Source organism: Rhincodon typus, chromosome 31 (genome assembly GCF_021869965.1).
Source record: "Rhincodon typus isolate 14 chromosome 31, sRhiTyp1.1, whole genome shotgun sequence".
Taxonomy (NCBI): Eukaryota; Metazoa; Chordata; class Chondrichthyes; order Orectolobiformes; family Rhincodontidae; genus Rhincodon; species Rhincodon typus.
In genome coordinates this window covers 2,665,401-2,674,161 of record NC_063362.1, presented here as the reverse complement: position 1 = coordinate 2,674,161, position 8,761 = coordinate 2,665,401, and positions in this window count along the sequence as shown.

Sequence of the window (8,761 nt, the reverse complement as noted above, 5' to 3'; positions counted from 1 at the left end):
TGTAATCTTTCATCCATTATCACTTTGAACGAAGTGGCGGTCCCTCATGGATTCCTCTTCCTCAACCAGCATGTTTTGAGTTGACAAGGACTGCTCGTGCTCATCACTTTCTGCTGTACACTTAAACCTGCTGCAAACAGCATTATGGAAGAAAGAACTGCCTGGACAGAACAACCCAAAACGCAAAATTGGCACTGTTCCTGAGACAAATAAAACACTTCTGAAGAGCCACTATACGTAAAACGTTAACTCTGTTTTTCTCTCTCCATAGATGCTGACAGACCTGCTGAGTTTCTGCAGCAACTTCTACTTCTTTTTGAGACAGATCTGCTCATTTGTTTGATTTAGGGATTAGCAGTGCAAATGGCACTGGGATATTTCCCAGGAGTTTTCTTTATACATGAGGTGAACAGGTAGATAGTTAGATTTTTCCTAACTACCATCAGTTATGAGGAAGGGTCAATCAACCTGAAATGTTAACTCTGATTGCTGTCCACAGATGCTGCCAGACCTGCTGAGCTTTTCCAGCAATTTCTGTTTTTACAGCATCCACAGTTTTTATTTCGGTTTTTATTTAGGTAGTTATGACTGCTGGCAATGCAGCATTCTCTCACTGCTCTGTAGTGAAAGGTTGGGTTACACATTCAATTCCTGGTGGACAGGAGACTGAACTCTGAACCACAAAACTTATTGAATATATTCTCAGGAGCCAATGTGACAAATGCAACATACAAATAATCCTATATTTCTACATTTTCCCTTGTGTAATCTGCATTGATATATAAAAAGGGAACTGTAAAGGAAAAGCTCAAAGCATGTGAGAAAATCCAGATGGGGCAATGATACCTGATGTTCATATAGTCTCCTGGAGAGACAGAGTGAAGAAGAGAGGCTTAAAGAGGGAATTTCAGAGATTGAGCCTGTGGTAGCTGAGGGTGCAGTCATGAATAAGTGAAAGGACTTGCCTTCCCGTGGTGCTCCTGACCCTTCACCTGACTGGAAGACTGGGTGGATTTTTCCCCTCAAGTAAAATTAGTCATGACCTTCATCAACGGCTGTCGAAATCCCAGCAGGCAAATGCCCCAAGCAATTTTAAACAACATCTTGCCTGGCTTCTGCCACGAGGGGATAACTAAAAATCACCCCCATGATAGATACTATCAGCTGTGTTAGTTCATCCACTTGACTCTGGCCTAGTCCAAACCTGTTACCATGGAATGGGGGAAGGTGTTTACTGGACCACTGAGAAAGCTGGGCACCCGTCCAATCCCACAGAGCCATCTACACTGCCAATATTCCTGTACTGAAGCATGTTAGAAATTGGCAAAGTGCTGAGGTAAACTTCGTGCAGGCATTTGTAAAGAAACTGAGGCATGAAAATGTTTTCATTGTTACTGTCATCCTATGATTAAAGAAGAAAAAAGCTTTGTGTGGTTGTTCTTGCAGAGATTCTCTGCTTTTACTTGGATCTTGAACCAGTTGAATTATTGGTAGCTGTTCACAAAGCCGGGTATTAAAGCTCATGTTGTGAAGAGAAATTATGCAATTGTCCTGTCTGTTTGTCTGTCGAGATGTTTCTATGTTAAAAGTTTTGCCTCTCTCACCTGCCCTCAGCTATTTGTCAGTTTTACTTTTCCTCAATCCCAGTTAAAAATTACCAAATTCAAATCTGTTCAAACTTTCTGTCCATGTCCTTGTATATCCTGAACTCTAACACTGTTAAGAAATCAATATTAAATGCATGATTAAAGCACAGTTTCAGTCTGCTCTTATTAAAAGGATTTACTGATCAACCTGTTAAAAGACGTTATTACATACGTCTGGAGAAAATGGGTGCTATTTGACTTTAGCGTTGGCCGGACTAGTCCTCCTGGGGTCTGTGAGGAGCAACAATCTGAGACAACATGTCTGCTGTTGACAATCTATTGCTATTTGGGCCAGAAGGAGCTATCAATGCACCCCTTTCTCAACTCCCAACACTCAAATGAACCTCCGACTGAATCCCTCAATCCCTTCCACCAAATCCCTGATCTCTTCCAACACATTCTCCCTCCTGATTACCTCTACCAGCTGCAACACCCCCTGTACAGGGCTGGGATGTGAAGCCAGAGGTGATAACTAGCACCTTATAACTGGGGAAAATATTCAACCACCTTAGTATCCAGTACATGAGGTCAACCACTTCAGATTGAGATGAGAAAAGATTTCTTAATTCATAGGGTGGTGAATCTCTGGGATTCTCTACACAGACAGCACTGGAAGTTCAGTTGTTGGGTATCTTCAAGACAGAGATCAATGGATTTTTGGACACAAAGGGCATCAAACAATAGGGCAGGCTTGATAGACCTTCCTGGCTTCCAGCTGCTCCTGTTTCTTATGATCTTGCTCACTACCTTTAGAAATATACAAACAGGGAAACTAGGAGCAGGTGTAAGTCATTTGGTCCATGAAGCCTGCTCTACTATCCAATATGGTCATGGTGGATCATCCCCTCAGTGCCCTGTTCCCACTGTCTCCTGTCCCCCTTGACTGCTTTAACCTTAAGGACTAAAATAAAACAAAGAACTGCGGATGCTGGAAATCTGAAGGCGGCACGGTGACACAGTGGTTAGCACGGCTGCCTCACAGCACCAGGGACCTGGGTTTGATTCCACGCTCAGGTGTCTGTCTGTGTGGAGTTTGCACATTCTCCCTGTGTCTGCGTGGGTTTCCTCCGGGTACTCTGGTTTCCTCCCACAGTCCAAAGATGTGCAGGTTAGGTGGTTTGGCCATGGGAAATTGCCCGTAGTTGGTCAGGGATGTGGAGCTTAGGTGGGTTATAGGGGGCTGGGTCAGTAGGGGCCTGTTTCCTCACTGCGGGGATTCTATGAAACCAAATCAGACATTGCTGGAGAAACTCAACAGCTCTGGCAGCATCTGTTTGGAGAGAGAAACGGTGACCCTTCCTCAGATTGAAAGAATTGATGGACGATCACAGAACTGAAATCTTCAAACATGAACTCTCTCTCTCTTCAGAGACGCTGCCAGATCTGCTGAGTTTCTCCAAGACTTTTTGTTTCTGTGTGTTTCCACCCCAAGAACTATCCAGTTGCACTTTGCTTTGTGGCTCATCAACAACTAATTGTGTAGCATTAACATCTGTCCAACACAAGGTTGGAGCATTGGTAAATGTTTGGGGGGATTGTGAGGAATTATGGTGGTTAAGAGGATTTGTGGGGGGTGGAAATCCGAGGGATTGTAATGTAATGTACCTTCTCACAGAGTTGCAAATGTTTACATCACTGAAGGAGGCACCTCAGCTCTCTCAATTAAAATCCACAAATTAGAAACAGACTCTTGTTTTGATGTGAACTTGTGGCACTCTCTTTGAGCCCAAGGATTTCTGTGATATGGAATAAGGTGAGGTGTGCAGGGCACAATCACAAACACATGGGTGCATTCTTTCTATCACCCTTAAAGATTGATCAGCTGACCAAATAACTATTGGAGTGGAGGTTATGTTTGAAGAAAGTTGCAGAATTCTGTGAGTGGGTTTCCAGTATTTTTATTTATAATCAGCCCTCACTGACAGTCTGAGTCATTTCCTCAGAATTACTTTAGTAATGGAACATTCCTCCAATCCCTGGCTGCTTATCTCATTGAGTCTGGCACACTGATTTACATAACCATTGTGGCTATGAAATACCTTTGTGACAAGTGGAAAAATACATGAGCTCAGTAACACATGCTCTCCCTGTTGTGGCCCAAGTCAGGTGTTTGTGGAGTCTATTGGATGGATGATGTGCCATTTTAACATTTTTGAAAAATGCTTTAAGCGTTAAGCTGTCAATGTCAAACAATGTGGCATACTTGACTTTCAGGGCTAACCAGTTTTGTGAGTCTTAGTTTAAGCTTCATGGTGAAGGCAATTTTACTATTCATGGCTCAGTCCAAGCATAGTTTTAGATTTGATTTGAGTTATTATTGTTACATGTACGTAGGTACAGTGAAATGTTTTGTTTCGCATGCAGTCCAGGCGTACTTGCCTCTGAGTCCGAAGATTATGGGTTCAAGCTGCACACCGGGGCAGAACTGAGGGAATGTAACGCTGACAGAAGAGCTGTCTTTTTTTGGGGTAATAAACAGCGACCCTGTCCAGCCTCTTTGATGGATCAAAAAGATCATAGCATTAGGTGAGGAGCAGGGTGTTCTTCAACATTCATTCCTTGATCAACATCTCGAAAAAACAGATTGTCTGGTTATTCACAGAATAAAACAATACAGAAGAGGCCCATCAGCCCATTCAGCATGCACATACAGAAAAAATACTTTAAATCCACATTAGGGCCAAAACCTGGAATGTTATGACATTTCAAGTTCGCACTCAAGTACTTCTTAAAGGCCCTGAGGTTTCCCGACTCAACTACCCTCCCAAGGCAGTGCATTCCAGATCCCCACGATCTTCTGGGTGAAATTTTATTTCCTCAAATCCCCTCTAAACCTCCAACATTTCACCTTAAAATTATGCCCCTTGTGATTGACTCTTCCTGTTTGTGAGATCTTGTTGCATGTAAATTGACTGCTGAGTTTCCTGCATTAAAGCCACGGCCACACTGCAGAAATACTTCAATGACCGTGCAATGTGTGCCTTGTGTTACCTCACAGTCACAAATTATTTGTCTATGTGTATCATACTTACGATATAGTCACCTCCTTAAAGAGCTCTTGCAGATTTTTCAAACATCACCTTCAATTCTGAGATCTGTTTTGGCTGCTGTTCCTTTTGTTTCTCTCCATCCAGAAAGCAAGCTCTGGTTAAAGATTCTAAAATTTCCCCTAACAGCCATTAATGCAACCTATAATGCCTGTAAACGTGTAAATCCTTTTCCCAATACCCCTTTGCAGAGAAATGATCCATCAGCCACTTTCCAAATTCCTCTGTGCATCAAATTAACCCAAAAATAACACCCAGATACTTCCCAATTTCTTCTTGTACTTTCCATGGGATTCTCAGATTTATCCCATTTGGCCCCCACACTTCTTCCTCCATCTGTTTAATGAACCTCCTTAAATTATTTGAATCAACCTGCTTTGAGATATGGTGACATACCTTTGGGACAGGTGGGACTTTAACTCAGTTCTTCATGCCTCCTTACTAGAGTCACTGCCACTGTGCCACAAAAGCCCAGTTAACCCTTTTAATCCTGCTCTTATCCTAATGACCTCATGTCAACGAGTCCAGGATGTAGCTGCTTCCTAAACTTTGTTACAAACACTGATATGAAGAATGTAAGTACTGTTTTCCTTTAACTTTTACCATTTTCATCTGTCAGGGTCCTGTAACACATCACAAATGCTGCTAATTTATCTCAAGGATGCTTTTCTGTTCTTTTAATTTATAATCTCCCAAGTTTCTCATACTTACACATCTCATGTATGTTTTGGAGATAGTAGGAACTGCAGATGCTGGAAAATCTGAGATAACAAGGTGCAAAGCTGGATGAACACAGCAGGCCAAGCAGCATCATAGGAGCAGGAAGGCTGACGTTTCGGGCCTAGACCCTTCATCAGAAATGGGGGAGGGGAAGGGGGTTCTGAAATAAATAGGGAGAGAGGGGGAGGCGGATAGAAGATGGATAGAGGAGCAGTTTCAAGGCCGAAGAGATTACAAGAGAGTTGCAGTGGGAGAGAGATCCCCTGAGGTTTGTCCGGAGGGAGGAGGGTAACTTCTTCAGAGTAGGCATCCTTAGAAGAGGCTCCGCAGTGGGGTTAAAATTGTATTAGAGATAGTAGGAACTGCAGATGCTGGAAAATCTGAGATAACAAGGTGCAGAGCTGGATGAACACAGCAGGCCAAGCAGCATCACAGGAGCAGGAAGGCTGACGTTTCGGGCCTAGACCCTTCATCAGAAATGGGGAGGGGAAGGGGGTTCTGAAATAAATAGACTCTCATGTATGTTTTGGTTTGTTTTGAAGCACAGCCCATCCATAGTGCCTGAAGCATGAGGCCATTTCCTTTGTGAAATTCATTCCTTGACTGAGCAAATTCTTTTTGTGAAAGTGATCAGGGTGTAATCTGAAGAGATTATTCTTTTATTCAAAGTTCCCTTGTCCTGCCATCACCATCTTTACCTGTCCTGTCATTCTTATATCCAATACCGTTGAAGCCACAGTTTAATTTATATTTTATATCTTCACATGATTTCTGTTAAACTTCCCTGTAATTCCCATTGAAGCCGGATGCGTGTTTGAATTGTCCTGATCTCCATTAACGACTCAGTCTCTGCGGTGAGCTGAACCAATGTCTAATGATCACCTGGAGGCTCATCCTCTGTTGTATAAATGTAAATTTGATGAAACAAACAAAGAGGGAAGAATTGAATCAGAGATAGTAGGAACTGCAGATGCTGGAGAATCCGAGACAACAAGGTGCAGGGCTGGATGAACACAGCAGGACAAGCAGCATCAGAGGAGCAGAGAGACTGATGTTTCGGGCCTAGACCCTGCATCAGAAAAGGGGGAGGGCAAGGGGGTTCTGAAATAAATAGGGAGAGAGTGGGAGGCAGATAGAAGATGGATAGAGGAGTTGCAGTGGGAGAGAGATCCCCTGAGGTTTGTCTGGAGGGAGGAGGGTAACTTTTTCAGGCTAGGCATCCTTAGAAGAGGCTTCGCAGTTCGTATCTACTTAACAATCACTAAACAACTCTGCTTCTTGTTCTTGGTGCCCTGATCTCCTCATTCCCACATTTTCCATCGCAATTTGTGATCTACTCTCTGTTCAAAATGAAGAATTGAATCTAATTTCAAGTGGTGATTCAACATCGGGAATCATTTAAATATTTTTAATCAACCTGTTCACTGAGATTATTACACTCCCCTGGAGCAGGTAGGACTTAAACCTGGGCCTCCTGGTTCAGAGATAGGGACATTACCACTGTACCACAAGAGCTGCTATCAAGAGTACAGGCAGTCCCCAGGATCCATTCTGGAGCTGTTTCTAAGTTCAGGAAATGTTCATATGTCAGGACTTAAAAAATTACATTCCTTTAATGATATTATGTTCATAAGCTCAAACTATTGTAAGATGGAAGTTCAAAAACTGGGGAACCCCTGTAATTTTCACTGAGCGAAGTTTGTGCAATTAAACTATTTGTAGTCTGTTAATGAGCTTAGCTTGCTCAATGGACTGTAAAGAAAATCAAATTGAAATAATTTCTCTTAAAGTTGGCAAAAATTTTATAATATCCTGAAAAGCCAAAAATATTTACTTGTTTCCATTTCATGAAAAGTCAGTTGTAATTGAATTGTGGTATCAATCATCAGCTTTGGGGAAGAGATCTCAGCTGGTCCTGCGGAGCACATCGGTGAGAGTGCTGAACTGGCAGAGGTGCTGTCTTTGACTCTGGTTAGCAACAGGATATTGAAAGATCTGGATAAATGGGCTAAATAGACATAATCCACCGTAATTTAATAATTTAATAGAGGTACAGTCTACAGAGGCTGAATGGTCTCCTCTTTCCACTGTTACTATATAGATAATGGACTGAACGTGGCAGCAATTGTGAGAAGGAAGAGAAATTCCCAGGATGGAAATGACTGAAATTCCCACCTGAATGCAGACCATATACTCTATGGACACCAGAAATCTGAACAATAGATGCCTCTATTGAAGATTTATCCCATGCTATGGGTTTCTTTCTACCCTTTCCCAGCAATATTAACTCAATATTGATATTAATAATGGAAGCTGCATAAAATGAACTACCTTTGCCACCACCTTTCAAATCCATGACCATCTCTAACTAGAAGGACAAAGGCAGCAGATTCATGGGAGCACCACCACCTTCAAGTTTCTCTACAAGCCACTCACCATCCTGAAATGGAAATATATCGCTGTTCCTTCACTCTCGCTGGGTCAAAATCCTGGAATTCCCTCCCTAATGGCATTATGGGTTAACCTACAGCACAAGTACTGCAGCAGTTCAAGAAGGCAGCTTTCCCCTATCTTCACAAGGGCAACTAGGGACGGGCAATAAATGCTGACCCAGCCAGCGGTGCCCACAGTCAGTTAGATCATGTCAGGTAATTATGCTTCATTTCACACGTAGTCTTACTTGTGATTGTCCTTCTGCATCTCCGTTCCACAAATTCCAAACAAAATTTGTATGCCAAGGACAGTGCCCCAGTTTTTGTTTCAGTTATAGGAACACAGGAACAGGAGTAGGCCATTTGGCCCATCGAGCCTGCTCCACCATTCAATGCAATAATGGCTGATCTGAAGCTTAACTCCATACGTCTGCCTTGGGCCCATTTTCGGTGATCCCTTTGCTCAATAAAAATGTGTCTATCTCAGATTTAAATTTAACAGTTGGATTAACATTGACCACTATTTGAGGAAGAGAGTTCCAACCCTCCACTACTCTTTGTAGAAGTCCATTCTAACATCTCTCCTCTATAGCCTGGCCCTAACTCTCAGACTATGCCCCATGGAAAGAGATGATGAATTAATTGTGACTCAGTAAGCTCTTGTGCTGGGTCTGTCAGAGATGTTTCTACACACTTTTGGATTTTTTTTTACCAGCACCAATCCATCCATATTACTTTGTGCAGTGTCTGCATTTGAAGTCACGTTTGTAACTTGATTTTTGAGAAGCTGCAAGAGAACAAAGAGAAGATTAAATTAAGACAACAAGGTGCAGGGCTGGATGAACACAGCAGGCCAAGCAGCATCATAAGAGCAGAGAGGCTGACGTTTCGGGCCTAGACCCTTCATCAGAAAAGG